Genomic DNA, 20,198 nt, shown 5'->3' on the forward strand with positions numbered 1-20,198 from the left:
ACATGCACCCTAACCCAATCCGAAAACATGTACAAAAAAAACCGTAAAATAGCTTGATCCACTAATTCAGTATCTTCAATTTGACCGTAAAATAACCCAACCTGAAAACATGTACACTTTGACTCTTATCTAGAGAATTCATGTTAGCTAGGCAGTACTCTTGTTTTAGTCTTACATGCTAAATAAATCAGCAGTTATATACACTATTTCAAAGAGTCAATTCATGTATTTGACTCTTGTTTTAGAGAATTCATGTTATATACACTACTTATCTGTAATAACACATGAAAGTTTAATTAACCATATATAGTAGTTAATCATGAATGAAGAGGCCCAAAAAAAAAAAAAAAAAATTCATTTTCTCTTAGAAAAGTAGACTCGAAAGTGTTGTATGCTTGAAGTCATTCATGACCCCCAAAACAGATGCTTTTCTGTATCCATATATGCAAGAATAGTATGACGAGCTGGAATTCTCATTTACCTTGTTGTTTTCTGGCATTGCAATCAGACAAAATTCCTTCTTTGTTTTTTTTTTTTTCTTGTTGTTTTCTGGTATTGCAGTCAGACAAAATTCCTTCTTTTCTTTCCTTTTCTTCTTCTTCTTCTTTTTTGGGTTGTTGAACTACTTCCTAGATCGATGCATTTCTGTTTCCCTGCAATAACACACTTTCTTGATGAGAAAATTCCAGTCTAAAAAGCCAGTTAGAGAAGTACTTTAAGGAGCAATGCAACAACATTAGTCTTTCTTAGAAACAAAGTATAAGTGTAGACAGATGAATGAACATGCCCATGTCCATATAAATAATTTTTTCATTACAAGAACTACAACATGTGTGGTATATATATTTGCTTCATTTGTGGAAAGTTATACGGCAAAGGAAACAATGGTTGAAGAAAATATTGCTTCTGAATTTGAATATATAATATTTTCCACTATAGAAGCTGGATTCTGATACTTTCATGTTAGTTCTTAAACGCTCTACAGAGACTTGTTTTAGGAGTTCATATTTGGTTGTATAGTTCCATTGTGGAGTTAGCAAATAAGAATTTCTTACTTTATTTTGATATTTTGCTATTTCAGGTTTAGCATGCCTTGAATTTTTTATGTCATCTTAGATAACTATTTTACTGATCAAGTATAAATTTTCTTGTATTTCCTTCTGGATTAAAGTTTTTCCTTGATGGAGGAAGATGGTGTGTTTCTTCCTCCCGTTTCAGTCTGTCATTTTCTTTTAGGTCGCCCTAAATTAAAGCAAAAATCTGAAAACTTACTAGGCTAGTTGGATCTCAAGTGGTGAATGTTGAGAGAGATATGGGGATGATATATCAGTGCCACTGAGATTTCTAGTAAATAAAGAAGTTTCCTTCAGAATATAATCATATATGTGGTAAAAGGCTTAGAAAGGAAGGAAAATAACAGGATCATGCCAATAGGCGAAGGACCTCCATTGAGTTTTCCCGGTTTTATTGGACAAATATATAGATTTAAATGACAAGGTCAAGCTTAGTTTTCTTCTGGTCTTCTAGATAATCAAGAAATCATGGAGGCTAACTAGAATAAAAATATTAAAAACAAAATTCCAAATTATGTAGGGAGATTTAAAAATTGACAGCCAAACCAATAGCAATTCATCAGTTATATTACTGTGATTTGTCAATCCTTTCATCAGGTGCATATTCTCCCAGCTGAACAGGCCTTTAGGATATTTAGACTGGTCATATGTCACCATTAATCCTATTGAATAATGAAATCAAACGTGGCATTTCTGAGTCATGTCAATATGAAATTAATTACTAGTCACCATAATAGTAAAATAACATCATTAAGTTAGAGGTAGTGTCTTCAGTCTCCCCTGCGCAGAATAGATTCATAAAATAGTGTAGAAGTTCATCTGGATCCTTTGATTAGGGCAAGGTTGACTAGGGTAGCTAGCAGAAAGATTTAAAGCTGAAGACAGAATAGAAGTTTAAGACACTTGATCCCTGTATAACTAATAGGAACGACTAGGATATTAGTATTAAAAAGTAGTCATAACTTTTTTTATTGAGTTGTGGGAGCCATTCTCAGAATCATTGAATGGAAGACCTCAAAAATAGTAAGCAAACATCTTTCATTACCCATAAGATCAATTTAAAACAACGAAGCTGTAACTCAGGAGTGAAAAGTCCACTAAAATACCAACTAAGCCACTACATTTCGTAGCTCTCAAATTTCCTTATATTCTCATTCTTTTCCTCCAAACAATACCATCCCTAGAAATGGGCTTTATAAGATTTTGTCATCCCATACGAGCACTTTGTGAAATGGAAGAAATGGCTTGATGAACCATTTCTTATCGCCACAGACTGGTCCGATTCACTTATTATAGAGTGAGTGAGTACACACCTGAGGCAACCCAAAATACTGAATATGATAGTCCAGTGCTAGACAATTTAGATTTGATCAGATTCTCGTATGTAAGATTGAAATAAAAAATGCAGTCGACAGGACCACTCATATATTATCTATTCTAATTCAAGAAAAAATGGGTGGTCACAAACTGACTCCAAGTCAAGTCAGTTTACACTGTTAGTAATTGGAAATAAATACATTTTAAATGAGAGTATCAGATACTTTGAAGACTTATATAGTATTTGCATTGAAGTGAAGGAGTGTTCTGTAGATTCTACTGACAACCGGCGAAGTCTTCTTTTTTTTTTTTTTTTTTTTTTAAAGACATGTAGACATTAATTTATATTTTATTAATATAAAGGATCTCATTAGATCAAAGAGACCTCTAATAAATTAATAATCTTATCCATTGACCACTGGATTAGAAAAACTTTTGGCAATGATAATTGTTCATTGTATTGTGTTATGGCCTAATCCCATATATAGGAATAGAATGGTGTCCAGATCTTGTTGCTGTGGAAGTATTTGAATTGAAGCATCTTCTTCATCTATCATACTTTCATCTATTCTATTCATTTGTCAGTCATTATTTGTTTCATTGACATTTGTTAGATGAATTGATGTAATCTCAAATTCCACCTGTTCTAAATTAACATGTTTCAATAGTATAGATTCATCAAAAGTAGTCTTATCCATTCTCAGAATTACTTTCTTCGAATGTGGACACCAAAGACGATATCCCTTCACACTTAAATGTGGACACCATAAATAATGCTCTCTTGGCTCTCAAATCTAATTTGGATTCCTTCACATGAAAAAAGCAATGGAATAAAAAATGTGTGAGGAATCATAATCATTTGCGAGTTTTCTAGACCATACTTAAATAAAACTTTTTTCTTAATTGCAGTCAATGGTATATAATTGATGAGATAACATGCATAAACGAACTTCCTCAACCCTACTTTGTTTAGTCCCTAAACAACCAAATGGATATAATCTAAGATAGTCTAGTGAATTGATGTCTCAAATTTCACTCTTGTTTGCTTGTCAAAAACACAATGCTCACAAAATCCTAGTTTGTAACCCTTCAATAATTCTTCATCAAATTATATAAAGCCTTTTTACCTGCATGTCCCAAACACATATGTCATAGCCTTGTAGTATTTCTAATTCTTTATCATTGTCATTAATTTTAGCAATTAATCTAACAATTGCACTCCCCTTGAAAGTAGTACAAATTATTCTTACTTGTTCCTTTCATCACCACTAGTGCACCTAACTTTCAAAAACCCATCTTTCATAGTAATAAAGAACCTAATGGATTATAATATTCCTAATGAAATGAGACATTTCTTCAAACTTGGGATGTATCAAACATCAACCGAAGTGTTAATTGATCCATCATAAGTCTTCAACAACTAGATTGTACCCATTCCCGTTGTCCTACAAGTATTATAATTGTCCATGAAAACAACTCCATTAATGCTTATGCTAACATATTCTTGTTAACCTTTTAGTCCATCGGGCATTTAGAGCTTGGCAAAGCAATATGCACAAGTCAAAAGTTATCATCCCCTTACCATAAAGTAAAATGTTGGTGAGGTGTTCATATTCATTAGGAAGAAAATTCAACAACATTAAAGTTTTACTCTAATTGTCAATATTCTTATCTAAATTCAACAAATTTGTTGTGATTTTGTTAAATTCAACAAGTTTTACTCTATGAATGCCTATGTGATCATTCATAGGCATGTTTAACAGATAGTATAAGAAAAAGAGTTTTTTCCTTAAATAGAGTCAATTTTTCAAATTCTTTGTCATATACTTGTCCTCCAATGTCTTCTATAAGAATTTTGCCGATATCTCTTTCATAACAGTATATGTCTAAGATTTCATAAGATATAAAAATAGATCTACACGTTTGAAAATTGTTCCTTGCACATTCTTTATTTCATGTCTTCAGATTTTTCTTCAAGAGCAATATGCAAATCCTATTAATACAAGATCTCTAATACCTCATATTGTCACATCTCAAAATTGTTAGTCCCATCAAATTTCTCTACCTTAAATTTTGCATTGGTAAACATAGTTTTAACTAACAAAGCCTCAACCTTTTTCTTTTAGTTAGCCAAATACAAATTGCCTTAGATAGAACCAACCTTAGTAAAACCAAGCTCAAATACAAATTGTTATGTTATGGCCTAATCCCATAGGATTAAAATAGCACCAAATATTGATACCACTAATTGATGTTCTAAGGCCTGGTCCCATATGACTAGAATGACACCAAATATATGTAATAGAATAAAAAATAAAGTAGCCCAAAATATATTTTTTTTAAATAGCAAGAATAGTAAAGATAAAAAAATAGGACATAATATTTACAAGATTTAGTTAGAATGTATTACCTAAATTCTCATGTGATGACAATCAACCCATTAATCTTTCAAATAAAAAATGTATAAAATTGGAAGAATATCAAACTATGAGGCTCTCACTTGATAAAGAGCTTTCTCCACACAAATATTAGCGACAGCCACTAAGATTGACTCTCTACAAGTTAAAGTGATTGATAGAGTTGGTTAAACAACTCCAATAGGAGATAGTTGTCTCTATCATGAACACCGAGTTTAATCACAAATGTACTTCCATGTATGGGAGGATAGTCATTGAGCTAGAATAGTCACCGAGTTTCCATTTTGCCTCTAGTGTAGTATTTGTCCCATTCTCCTTTGTCATTTCTACAACAAAAAGAGTGATGTGGACTGATTTTGGGCTTAGATACGATTGTTGGATATGGTTATCCATTCATTACTTTTCTTCTTTTCCTTTTTCCATTTTTTTTAACTTGGTTATGAGTTCTAGACTTAGTACTAGTGATTTTTCATGTACTCTTTCACACATTTTGCTCCTCGCAAGTAGTGTTATTGATTGTGTGAGGTTTTCATGCTAGTAGTAATATGGAATTTAGAGATTTAAACATTTACATTACCTATTCAAACCACCCCTATCCCCCTTAAGTAGTTTCACAAATTAAGAATAACAAACTTTCATATAAAATTAAGAGCCCTTCCATGATAAACTATCAAAAAAAGACCGTCCTAATAAATTAACTTCATCTCTCACAACAAATAAGACCTTTTTTCACAAGCATTATCATAGTAAAAAGTTGGACCTGGATATTATTCTAATTTAAAGATGAAAATACTCAAAATTTTAAGAAAAAAATTAAAAGAAAAATGAGATTCAAAGTAAATAAAATCTTTAGAAAAAATTATTTCTTACATAAAATAGAATATAAGAAAATTATCTATATCAAGAATGGAAACAAATTTCATTTTTTTTTTTAAGTTTTCTCGTTTGATTTTCTTTTATTTCTCATTATAATATTTTAATTAATAAACAAAACTCTTTAGATTTAATATAACACCCATGCTTCGAATTTTATAAGTTTTTATCTGATATTCATAAACTCCATTCATCTCTTTAAAATTTAAATTATTAAATTTGTAAGGAAAAAAAAAGATCAAATACTTGATTTTATTCATTAGCTTTTCATCAACATTAAATTCTTTTTGAACTTTAAATGAAAAAGGCTATGTTATATTTATTATTTTTATTTTTTTATATCTAATTATTACTTTATATATAATATGTTTATGAATGATTAAATATTAATTAACAATTTTTTTAATTATACTTTAATTTATTATACTTTTTTCTCACAAATATGTTTGTTCCTAGTAGGATGTTATTTTTTGTGATAACATATAATTTAATTAAAATGTAATCTTTTGCCACAACTAAGAGGTTTAAAAAAAACATTTGCTTATACCTCTTGTCACATATTTCATGAAAAAAGGAAGCAAAAATTTAAAATTTTAAGTTTTTATTAGTACAATTTTCAAAAAATAAAAAAAATAAAAAACAATAGCCTACATTGAATCAGTAAAATACCTACTTTAAAATTTTATCCAATTTTTTTATTAAATTTATGAAATATCATGCCTTCAATGTTAAAGTATTTTAATCTAATGAATAAAAACATATTTTTATATTGAATTATAGACTCTTTTTAAAAAAAAAACATATTGTATTGAAATAACCAAACAAATACTTTCTTTTGTTTTTACAACAAATGTAAAATTTATTATATCAATATTTTTTTGTCATAAAAAGATTTTGCTATAGAATTGTGGACCTATATTTTGCTTAATGCATTCCCACTCAATGGTGCGACTCGATTTTCATTTATTTGTGAAAAATTATAATTTTTAGAAACTACTTGAAGTCGCCATTTATTTTTGTTTTAATTTTTTAAAAGAAATCAAAATAAGAAATAAAATTCTAAGTATGACTCCTTATTTAGAAAAGACGGTCTATGAAAAACCAAACCTAGGTTCGGGGGTCAAGTTACTTATTGAAGAGGTATAATAAAGATTGTAACAACTCTCTAAGCCCTTAAAAATGGGTCTCTACTAAATAAGGTGAAGCAAACATTTCAATTAATTAGGAAATCATCAAAAGCAAATTATGATAACGAATAAATAAATAAAGTAAGAATGAGAGTGAGAGCATACCTTGGTAGTAGGTAATAAAACGCTATCATGAAATAGAATTAGTGCACAATGATAAGTGTAAAATATCTCACACAAAACCAATCAAAATCAAACAATATCAATCATGCAATTCACTTGAATTATTTTCGAAAGAAATGTTATGAATGTTAGGCCTTCCAAAGCCCAATTTATTTTACATGAATTAATTCCATAAATTCCAATGATATGTTAGTTTTGTGGCAAATAAACTAGTTTATAATTTTTACAATAAGTAAATTTGCAACTAAAATATAATTAGCTACGACTTTATAATATTTGACAACATGTTGAACATTGTGTTGGAAACCTTTTGTCACAAAAAATATGTTCATTATAAAAAAATTAATTTGATCACTACATAACCATGACAAACAATAAAAATTTGTGGGGAAAGGTAATGACGGACAATGTTTGAATTTTTCTGACAAAGAATAAAAAATAAAAAAAAATCTTTTGTTACAAATAATGTCAATAACAAAAAGTTAAATAGAGAGAAAAACATAACATTTTGCATCACAACAATTCTCACCATATTATTAGCATGAATAAAAAAGGATGTTGTGTGGTTTAAAAATACATTTTACCATGAAATTTAATTTATAGAAAAAAAATGAAATTTATTGTAACTTATTTAAGAAAGATGTTTCTAGTGGTAACAAGGTGATTCATTATGCATCTTATCTTATATGTCAAAATTTTATTGGGTTAAGTTTCAGTGTTGATCGAGAAGTAAACCTACATACATATATAACTACAATCAAAATAAAGTAACATATGTCTATTGCCTATCAGATATTGCAAATGTAAAACAACAGCCTCATGCAAAGATATGATGCTTACAAAAAAAACTACGCTACATAGCTTAATATGACTTCTCATTAAGCAAACCACTCTTCACATGATAAATCTAAAATTCTTAAAAATAATATATTTATCTTCCAAGTAATGTAAGTGTTTTTATGAAATTTCATTATAATTTGTGATTATCTATACGATAAGTAACAAGTATAAATATATTAAAAAGTATTTAATATTAATGAAGTATAAAAATTTTAAGTTAATGATAGGTAAGGTACCCATCGAATATTGTATCTTGGTAGAATTTAGGTCATTGAATGAGAATGCATATATCGAAATCAAGATACAAAAAAGATTGGATTAAAAATAAGTACATGACACAAATCTATGATCATATTTTCAATACTTATTGATTCCGTAGTGTAGTGTGACACTAGAGTTTAGCATGCATTACCACTTTTATACGAGAATGCCGCAAAAAAACATATATGATTCAAAACTGTGAAGTGATGGAAAGATAGCCCATAGATGGTAGAAAGGTGGCAGAAAAGTTAGTGTTGCTTTGTTGGTAAGTTTGATGCGTGGAGAAGTGTATTAGAACATACTCATGATATAAAAACATATTTATGATTCAAAAATTTTGGAAGAGACTTAAAAGGGTAGTGAATGAGAAAGAGAAAAATGCGATTTGATTTAGGTTTCGAATCAAATCTATGAAGCAATAAGGAATAATAATTGGGATTTCATCAGTTGAAGGATGATTTATTCTCTGCACACAGAGGAAACAAAAGGCTAGTGTGATAAAGCAAAGAGAGAGCTAAGACTGTCAGGTATTTTAGGCCCTGACAATTCCATTGCTCTATATTTAGGGTTGGGTCGTCACATCTGTTCAAAATTATTAATTACTGACAAAGGACAAGTCACATCTTCCTCAACATTCAAGACTTTTAGTCACACTCTCCATACCCATACATATATTTGGAAACTATAGGTTTGATATATTAATGGTCACAAGGGCCCTTTAAATCCGGACCGAATTAAAAAAATGTCCACATATATATATCTATATATATATATTATGAATTCTAAATGCAGTCTACGTTTGGAAGCTAATTAATTGTTCAAATTGTTACTATCCAATTCCTTAAATTTAATAGAATTAAATTGAATTTAGCAGGCTAAATTTAACTACCTTTGAGATTTTAATCAAATAAAAAATCACACTTCTAAAACATACCATATAAGGGCCATAAGCCACAACATTTAATCAAAAATTAAGTAATATCAAACTCAAAAATTTTGAGCCAAAACTAACAATGTAAAATATTTGATATCTTCTTAGAGTTTTTCAACTATGATTTGTAAGGATTACTTTGTAATGAATGTATAAATTTAAAAGTTTATTTGTAGTAATTTTGAGATTTGTTTTTTATTTTTTTAATATTTAAAAAATTTTATTTTTCAAATATTAAAAATGTTAAAAACGTTTTTAAGAATTATCGGTAAAAACACTCTAATTATCCTAAAATTGTAGATGTATTTTAATTTTTATTTATTTTATTTTTATATATACCTCTTCTACCAAATGTTGTATCATTTATAGCATGTTTTTGTTTCATATATATAATTAAGATAAATTGAAAAAATAAATAAAAAAAGGTTTCCAAGGATATTAGGCAGCTTAGTTTACTATATCCAAGAGCTCACAAGAATAGTATACATAGAGAATCTTAATTTAAAAAAAAAAAAAAAAAAGACATTAAGGCTTGATAAATAGTAAGGCCATCGTATTCGTACCAGACGTGTACCGGATTCTATCATCATCTCTATGAGGTACAACTAAGCTGCATAACAATAGGAGACTTGGGTTAGATCATAAACAAGAGACAAAAATAATGATTCTGCACAGTATTACCATTCACATTAAGGCACGATAAAGATGAAAAGGCCAAGTGTCAGAAACCAAAAGCCTTGATTACTTTTTAGAACTGACAAAAGGTCAAAACTTACAAAAAAAAAAGGGGGTGGGGTGGGGGAAATGATGAAGTGGATCGAGGCAGGAAACCTTTACATGGATATGCGAATCACATGGCAAGAATCTGGAAAGTGAGCACCACATGGCCTGTACCAATGCTATTCCATAAGACCTATAAACAATAGTCTATTTTCCCAAACCAAAAAATGTTGACTCACGATGCATTTGACCCGTTTCCCATGCACCATATTGCATTCAAAGTGATTAAGATAATATATAGGGCTACTCAATTACCTGTACTATGTAAGTCAGAGAGAGGCTCTCGTCATGCCTATGTATTATATTAATATAAGGGAAGATTGTGTCTGTCGTTTACCAATTTAGCTTGGCAGAACCTTTGATATGACTGCAACACCCAGCTAGGGAGTGCTCTTGCTGGTCAATTATGTTGGGTTGAAGTAATAAGAACTGAGGTTTTCCGATAAGTGGAACAGCTCTATTGAAAAGAATGCTATTCATCCATGTTTTTCCAGGTCTTTTTTTCAATACATTCAGGCATAGTATGTGATCCCATGGCTTTTTTCACTAAGATAAAGGGTCAATGATCAGCTGAAAGCTTCTGGCCCAAGACCCAGATGGCCTTTGAACTGTATTAAGTGTTCATACTAATTATATTCATAATATTTGCTTTAGAATTTAAATAGTACTGATAAAGTTGAAGAACTCAAACAAAACCTTCCAAAGTGGAAGCCCATTTGAGGGTGAAAAACACCCTCATGTTGCTCATAATACAAACTTGGTGCCAACTTTCATTAGTATGGAGCTGTATAGACATATAACAATCAGTATGTATAAGAAGCATGTACGGAAATACAGTTTTCTTCCAATCTGGAATTCAAAATGGAGGTCCCTATAAGGAAATGAAACCATCTTAATTTATGAAAAAGAAGGAACAAGCATAAAAATAGTGAAGGATAAGCAAAAGATTTTGACTAGGAAGATGGTGTTTGCCTCGTTTGGAAACCTAGAAAAACAATGGAAAAGAAGGAAAATGAATAAATAAATAAACTGAGATTACATTCTTTTGGCTTCTGTATATATATTCCCACTCTTTTGGTTGGCTTAAAAAAATATAGAAAGGCCTAGTAGTACTCCATCCCTTCTCAACTTCACCGAACTCGACTGGGTCCAACTTTTTCAAAAGCCGATGGAAAATCTAAAGCCTACCAGCTTTTCTTTCCTTTAACCTTTCCTTTCCCTTCTTTTTCCACCATTTTCTCAGAAACCAAACTCGACAAGTACATGCCAATGAATTCTAAGAGGTTATCGTTTGTTTCATGTAATACCATGTAGTGACATGGAACTGAATCTTCAAACCAAATGCAATTACACCAACATCAACACAAGACAACCAAGAAAAAAAGGAAAAAGTAGAACCCTACAGTACTGAGAAGAAAAGAACTAAGACCATGAAGGTGATGACAACCCTTTTAGAGAAATTAAAGAGAGAAGCTCATGGATAACACACCTTCATCTTGAATAGCAACTGAAAAAATTGAAGGAATGAACCACGTACAGGAGTTGCAACGGGGTTAGTTAAATGAGCAGAAGTGAAAGCGACTGGTGCGGGTATGGTATGGTGTTGCAGTTGTAGGGTGGTGGGTAGTACACTAGTGTGTACGGAGGTCAAATTACTGGGTGTTTTGTGATTCCATATCCATTTTTAAATTCCTGCCCGCAAGGACTATCTTTCTGAGAACATAATTGCTAATACAGACCTATAAAGAATATCTTGGATGGGTAGCCATGGTTTCAGAGTACTTTTTTACCCTTTTTGCACCTTTTTTAATTGCCTGATCATGACACCTTTCATTTCGATCATCAATTCTCGAGTGATTGAATATGTATCTTCCCACAGAGGGCAGTCTCTCGTGGCTCAATACTTGCTTGTATCATATATTTTTGGTACTGGGCTGAGTGATTAACAACGTTGAATATGTATCTTCCCACAGAGGGCAGTCTCTCGTGGCTCAATACTTGTTTGCGTCATATATTTTTGGTACTGGGCTGAATGATTCACAGTTTGTTAATGAGTGCGTACGTAAATTGATTTTACAACTAGGTCTAATTTGGTTGATTCGAGAGATTCAGAAATATCAGAATGTTTAAATACTTAGAATATAAATTTAAAATGTTTAAGGTTTAGATCATCACATAGATTATATAAACAAATTTAAGATGGGTCAAATGGAGGGTTTTTCAGCTTTATTTTTAGTTATTTTATTTACTCGGTTGCCTGGTTGGGCTTAAAGCAATCAAAAGGTTAATAAAATAAATTTTAAAAAATATATGCTTTTATTGTAGAATAAGGAAATTAGAAACATAAGAAATAGGAATGAAAATATAAAATTGAATATTATTTCATTAACATATCTCATATGAGTTTAAAAAAAATACTTATATTAATATAGATAATCATTCACAAATTCAAATTTCACACCTCCTTTTGTTTGAAAGTAAGAAAGAATATGTTTCATTACAATATTACTATGAAAAATCTAATAGAAAAAATTTTAGTGAAGGAAAAAGAGTATAATATTTTTTAAATAAGTGACCATTGAAAATATTTAATTAAAAACCTTATAAGTAAAATACAATAATTTTTTACAATATATTCATATCAATATTTTTTTGGGGAAATCATCTAACCATACACCAACTACAAAAAATATGAGATTTTGGAACTTTACTTTTTTCTTTTTAATTTTGGTGTAGAATGGAAAAAAATATTGTCTATTCATACACTCCAATGGTGTTTTCAAATTTGTTCCACAATTACCCTCAAAAGTAAAGGATAAAGTACACACCAATTTAATGCTATCTGTTAACAAGTACATGGGTAATTTAATTTTATTAATTTTCTCACATCAATATATCCATCTTATCACTTGTCACGTTTCCACTTTTTTCTTTTTTCTTTTTTCTTTTTTTTCCTCTCCTGCCACCATAATCCATTGTCACGTATTATAGTTTTTATTATTATTTTTCTTTTTTGTCTTTATATTCTTTTTAATATGCTCATGCATTTTTTAATAAAATTTCTTTAATTTTAATTTATTTTTACTCTCTAATTTGTCTATATTTATTGATTTTAATTATTTTTTTGACATATTAAACTTAAAATGATAATATATAATAAATAATTAATATAACAAATTAAATAAAAACAAAATATATAATGTACAAAAATGAAAATATTATCCCACAAATAATAATGATTTTAAATATTAATTATAATAATACATTTTATAAATTAAGGTTTAAATTTAAAAACTCCATTTTATTATTTAGAAGTTTATGATATAAGATTTTTTATATTAAAACTAAACAAAAGATTTATTTATTTTGTAAATTCTATCACATGTAAAAGTAAAAATATCATCGTAATACTATTTTATTATTTATATTATTTTTATTTTAAATTTATCACATCAAAATCACGATAAGTGACGGTGCTTTTATCATTTTTCTTATGATTTTAAATTGATTGTGGATCTAACTTTTTTTTTTGTTAAAATATTTAATTTTTAATTAAAATAAAATATAAAAGAAAATATATTTTTAATAAAAAATTGTATTTAACCTTTTATATTAATTTAATAAAAAATAGGTACATCCTTAAAAAAAAAAGGGGTAAATTAATGCTTAAGAGAACCGAAAACACTATCATACTTATCATGGTGTATATATTCCTTTAAGACCCTTGATAAGTAATTGAAGGTCTTTGCCCACCCCAAAAAGAACTTTAGGATCCTAGGTATATCCATTCTTAGAGGAACCAAGACCCCTATTTTCATTTTCATGGTTCATATATTCCTTTGGGGACCCTTGAGAAGGAATTAGAGGTTATTCCCCACCTTAAAATGGATATTGGAACCCAAGGTACATCCTAAAGACAATTTGGTACATCATTTATAAAATTTGATACATACTTCATAAAATTTGGCACATCCTTAAAACAATTTTGTACATCTAATCCATGAGCTACCAAGACCTCTATATTATTACCCATAATTTGTTTATTTCTTTAGGGGTCTTTAGGAAGTAATTAAAGGTCGTTCCCTACTCAGAAACGAACTTTGGAACCCTAGGTACATCCGTAAGGAAATTTGGTACATCGTTAAGAAATTTTGGTACATCCAATCCTCAGGCTATCGAGACCCTTATCTATCTTCCCATGGTCCATATTATCCTTTGAGGAACCTTAGGTAGTGATTGAAGGTCATTCCCCACATCGGAACGAACTTTGGCACTCTTGGTACATCCTTTACAAAATTTCGTATATCCTTAAAAATATTTGGTACATACTTGAGCTATTGAAACCTCTATCTTATTACCCATGGTCCGATTATTCCTTTTGGGATCTTTGGGGAGTGATTGGAGATCGTTCCCTACTTCGAAATGGACTTTGGAACCCTAGGTACATCATTGAGAAAATTTGACACATCCAATCCTTGAGCTAACGGAACACTTATCTTCATTTCCATAGTCCATTTCTTCATTTGGAGACCCTCAGGAAGTTATTGAAGGTCGTTCCCCATCTCATAACGGACTTTGACAACGTTGGTACATCCTTTACAAAATTTGGTACACCCTTTAAAAAATTTGATACATCCTTGACAAAATTTGGTACTTCCTTCACAAAATTTGGTACATTATGAAGGATATACCAAATTTTGTGAAGGATGTACCAAGGGTTCCAAAGTGCATTCTGAGGTGGAAATCAACCCCCAATCACTTCCTTATGGGTCCCAAAATGAAATCATGTATCATCCATGTTCAGATGGGGGACCCGAAAACAATAGGATCGGATGTACCAAATTTAATGAATGATGTACCAAATTTTGAGAGGAATGTACCAAGCGTTCCAAAGTGCGTTTCGAGGCGAGGATCGGCCTCTAATCACTTCCTTATGGGTTTCTAAATGAAATTATGGATCATCCATGTTCAAATGAGGGTCCCAGAAGCGATAGGATGAGATGTACCAAATTTAATGAAGAATGTACCAAATTTTATGAAGGATGTACCAAATTTTGTGAAGGATGTACCAAGGGTTCCAAAGTGCGTTCCAAAATGGGGATAGGCCCCCAATCACTTCCTTATGGGTTCCAAAATGAAATCATGAACCATCCATGTTCAGACGGGGGTCCCGAAAGCAATAGGTTTGGATGTACCAAATTTAATGAATGATGTACCAAATTTTGTGAATGATGTACCAAGGGTTCAAAAGTGCGTTTCGAGGTAGGGATCGACCCTTAATCACTTCCTTATGGGTTTCAAAATGAAATCATGGACCATCCATGTTCAAATGGGGATCCTGGAAATAATAAGATTGGATGTACCAAATTTAATAAAAGATATACCAAAATTTTGTGAAGAATGTACCAAGGGTTACAAAGTGCGTTCCAAGGTGGGGATCGGTCCCCAAACACTTCTTTATGGGTTTCTAAATGAAATTATGGACCATCCATGTTCAGATAGGGGTCCTAGAAGCGATATGATGGGATGTACAAAAATTTAATGAAGAATGTACCAAATTTAATTAAGGATGTACCAAATTTTGTGAATGGTGTACCAAGGGTTCCAAAGTGCGTTTCAAGATGGGGATCGACCCCCAAACACTTTCTTATGGATTCCAAAATGAAATCATGGACCATCCATGTTCAGATGGGGGTCCCATAAGCAATAGGATCGGATGTACCAAATTTTGGGAAGAATGTACCAAGGGTTCCAAAGTGCATTCTGAGGTGGGAATCCGTCTCCAATCACTTTTTTATGGGTTTCTAAATCAAATTATGAACCATCCATGTTTAGATAGGGGTCCAAGAAGCGATAGGATCGGATGTACCAAATTTAATGATGTACCAAATTTTGTGAAAGATGTACCAAGGGTTCCAAAGTGCGTTTCAAGGTGGAGATCGGCCCCCAATCATTTTTTTGTGGGTTTCTAAATGAAATTATGAACCATTCATGTTCTTATGGGGGTCCCGGAAGCGATAGGATGAGATGTACCAAATTTAATGAAGGATGTACCAAATTTAATGAATGATGTACCAAATTTTGTGAATGATGTACCAAGGGTTTCAAAGTATGTTCTAAGGTGGGGATCGGCCCCCAATTACTTTGTTATGGGTTTCTAAATTTAATTATGGACAATCCATGTTCAAATGGGGGTCCCGGAAGCGATAGGATCAGATGTACCAAATTTATGAAGTATGTACCAAGGGTTCCAAAGTGCATTCCAAGGTGGAGATCGACCCCTTAACACTTCCTTATGGGTTCCAAAATGAAATTATGGACCATCCATGTTCAGATGGGGGTCCCGGAATCTTTTAGGATCGAATGTACCAAATTTAATGAAGAATGTACTAATTTAATGAAGGATGTACCAAATTTTGTAAAAGATGTACAAAGGGTTCCAAAGTGTGTTTCGAGGTGAGGATCGGCCCCCAAACACTTTCTTATGGGTTTCTAAATGAAATTATGGACCATCCATGTTTAGATGGGGGTCCTAGAAATGATAAGATCGGATGTACCAAATTTAACGAAGGATGTATCAAAATTTGGGAAGGATGTACCAAGGGTTCCAAAGTGCATTCCGAGGTGGGGATCGGCCCCCAATCACTTTCTTATGAGTTTCTAAATGAAATTATGGACCATCCATGTTCAGATGGGGGTCTCGAAAGCGATAGGATCGGATATACCAAATTTAATGAAGGATGTACCAAATTTTGTGTAGAATGTACCAAGGGTTCCAAAGTGTGTTCCGAGGTGGGGATCGGTCCCCAATCACTTTCTCATTGGTTTCTAAATGATATTATGGACCATCCATGCTCAGATGGGGGTCCCAGAAGTGATAGGATCAAATGTACCAAATTTAATGAAGGATGTACCAAATTTTGTGAAGAATGTACCAAGGGTTCCAAAGTATGGAGATCGGCCCCCAATCACTTTCTTATGGGTTTCTAAATGAAATTATGGACCATCCATGTTCAGATGGGGGTCCCGAAAGCGATAGGATTAGATGTACCAAATTTAATGAATGATGTACCAAATTTTGTAAATGATGTACCAAGGGTTCCAAAGTGTGTTTCGAGGTAGGAATCGGCCCCCAAACACTTCCTTATGGGTTCCAAAATGAAATCATGGACCATCCATGTTCAGATGGGGGTCCCATAAGCAATAGGATCGAAAGTACCAAATTTTGTTAAGGATGTACCAAATTTTGGGAAGGATGTACCAAGGGTTCCAAAGTGCGTTCCGAGGTGGGGATCAGCCCCCAATCACTTTCTTATGGGTTTCTAAATGAAATTATGGACCATTCATGTTTAGATGGGGGTCCCGAAAGTGATAAGATCGGATGTACTAAATTTAATGAAGGATGTACCAAATTTTGTGAAGGATGTGCCAAATCCTTGAGGTGGGGATTGGCTTCGTGTTATGTGAGGAGTCGGTAAAAGGGAGGTTGACCCATTAACACCTTGGGAAGGCATTCGAACATTTACACCTTATCCTTAGAATAAATGGAATTTTTTTTATACAATAGCATTAGTTTGGTATGTTATATGCAGAAGGCAATCTAGGGACACACCTTCCATTTCAAAGGCATGTCTATGGTTGAATGACATTATATTACTATGCTACATGCATAAGGCAAAGTAAGGGTGCACCCTTCGTTGCATAGGCATGCCCATGGGTATGATAATATTATTTTGATATACTATATGCAGTATGCAAACTAGGGGCACACCCTTGATTTTAGAGGCATGCCTATTGCTAAAACCATTATATTGGTAGGTTATGTGCACTAGTAAAGAGCACAACCTTGGCACATCCTTCACAAATTTTGGTACATCCTTTATTAAATTTGGTACATTCAATCCTATCACTTCCGGGACCCCCATCTGAACATGGATGGTCCATAATTTCATTTAGAAACCCATAAGGAAATGATTGGGGGTCGATCCCCACCTTAAAACGCACTTTGGAACCCTTGGTACATCCTTCACAAAATTTGACACATCTTTCATTAAATTTGGTACATCCAATCCTATCACTTCCGGGACCCCCATATAAACATGGATGGTCCATAATTTCATTTAGAAACCCATAAGAAAGTGATTGGGGGCTCATCCCCACCTCGGAACGCACTTTGGAACCCTTGGTACATCCTTCCCAAAATTTAGTACATCATTTATTAAATTTGGTACATCCGATCCTATCGCTTTCGAGACCCTCATCTGAACATGGATGGTTCATAATTTCATTTTGGAACCCATAAGGAAGTGTTTGAGGGTCGATCCCCACCTTGGAAAGCACTTTGGAACCCTTGGTACATCCTTCACAAAATTTGGTACGTCATTCACAAAATTTGGTACATGCTTTATTAAATTTGGTACATTCCATCCTATTGTTTCCAGGTCCCTCATCTGAACATGGATGGTCCATGATTTTATTTTGGAACCCATAAGGATGTGATTGGGGGCCGATGCCCACCTCGGAACGCACTTTGGAACCCTTGGTATATTCTTCATAAAATTTGGTACATCTTTCATTAAATTTGGTGCATCCTATCCTATTGTTTCTGGGACCTCCATCTGAACATGGATGGTCTATGATTTCATTTTGGCACCCATAACGAAGTGATTGGGGGCCGATCCCTACCTTAGAACGCACTTTTGAACGTTTGGTACATCCTTCACAAAATTTGGTACATGCTTCATTAAATTTGGTACATCTGATCATATTGTTTCGAGGTCCCCCATCTGAACATGAATGACACATGATTTCATTTTGAAACCCATAAGGAAGTGATTGGGGGTTGATCCCTACCTCGAAATGCACTTTGGAACCCTTGGTACATCATTCACAAAATTTGGTACATCCTTCATAGTTACCAAATTTTGTGAAGGATGTACCAAATTTTGTAAAGGATGTACCAAATTTTGTAAATGATGTACTAAATTTTGTAAAGGATGTACTAATGTTGTCAAAGTCCGTTATGAGGTGGGGAATGACCTTCAATAACTTCCTAAGGGTCTCCAAAGGAAGAAATGGACTATGAAAATGGAGATAAGTGTTCCAAAGTCCATTTTGGAGTAGGGAACGATCTCTAATCACTTCCCAAAGACCCCTAAAGGAATAAACGGACCATGGGTAATAAGATAGAGGTTTCAATAGCTCAAGTATGTACCAAATATTTTTACGGATGTACCAAATTTTGTAAAGGATGTACTAAGAGTGTCAAAGTTCGTTCCGATGTGAGGAATGACCTTCAATCACTATCTAAGGGTCCTCAAAGGATAATATCGACCATGGGAAGATAGATAGGGGTCTTGATAGCCCGAGGATTGGATGTACCAAAATTTCTTAACGATGTACCAAATTTCCTTAAGGATGTACCTAGGGTTCCCAAGTTTGTTTCGAAGTAGGGAACGATCTCTAATTACTTCCTAAAGATCCCTGAAGAAATAAACGAACCACAGGTAATAATATAGAGGCCCTGGTAGCTCATGGATTGGATGTACAAAATTGTTTTAAGGATGTGCCAAATTTTATGAAATATGTACCAAATTTTATAAATGATGTATCAAATTGTGTTTAGGATGTACCGTGGATTCCAATGTCTATTTTAAGGTGGGGAATAACCTTTAATTCCTTCTCAAGGGTCCCCAAATGAATATATGAACCATGAAAATGAAAATAGGGGTCTTGGTTCCTTTAAGAATGGAGATACCTAGGATCCCAAAGTTCTTTTTGGGGTGGGCAAAAACCTTCAATTGCCTATCAAGGGTCCTAAAGGAATATATACACCATGATAAGTATGATAGTGTTTCCGGTTCTCCTAAGCATTAATTTACCTTTCTTTTTTTTAAGGATGTACCTATTTTTTTATGAAATTAATATAAGAGGTTAAATACAATTTTTTATGAAAAATATATTTTCTTTTATATTTTATTTTAATTAAAAATTAATGATTTTAACCAAAAAAAAAGTTAGATCCACAATCAATTTAGAATCATAAGAAAAATGATAAAACCACCATCACTTATTATGATTTTGGTATGATAAATTTAAAATGAAAATTAAAAGAAAAATAATGTAAATAATAAAATAGTATTACAATGATATTTTTACTTTTACATGTGATAAAATTTACAAAATAAATAAATCTTTTGTTTAGTATTAATATAAAAAATCTTATATCATAAACTTCTAAATAATAAAATGGAATTTTTAAATTTAAACCTTAATTTATAAAATGTATTATTATAATTAATATTTAAAATCATTATTATTTGTGGGATGATAATTTCATTTTTGTCCCTTATATATATATATATATTATTTAATTTGTTATATTAATTATTTATTA

Source organism: Vitis vinifera, chromosome 14 (genome assembly GCF_030704535.1).
Source record: "Vitis vinifera cultivar Pinot Noir 40024 chromosome 14, ASM3070453v1".
NCBI lineage: Eukaryota > Viridiplantae > Streptophyta > Magnoliopsida > Vitales > Vitaceae > Vitis > Vitis vinifera.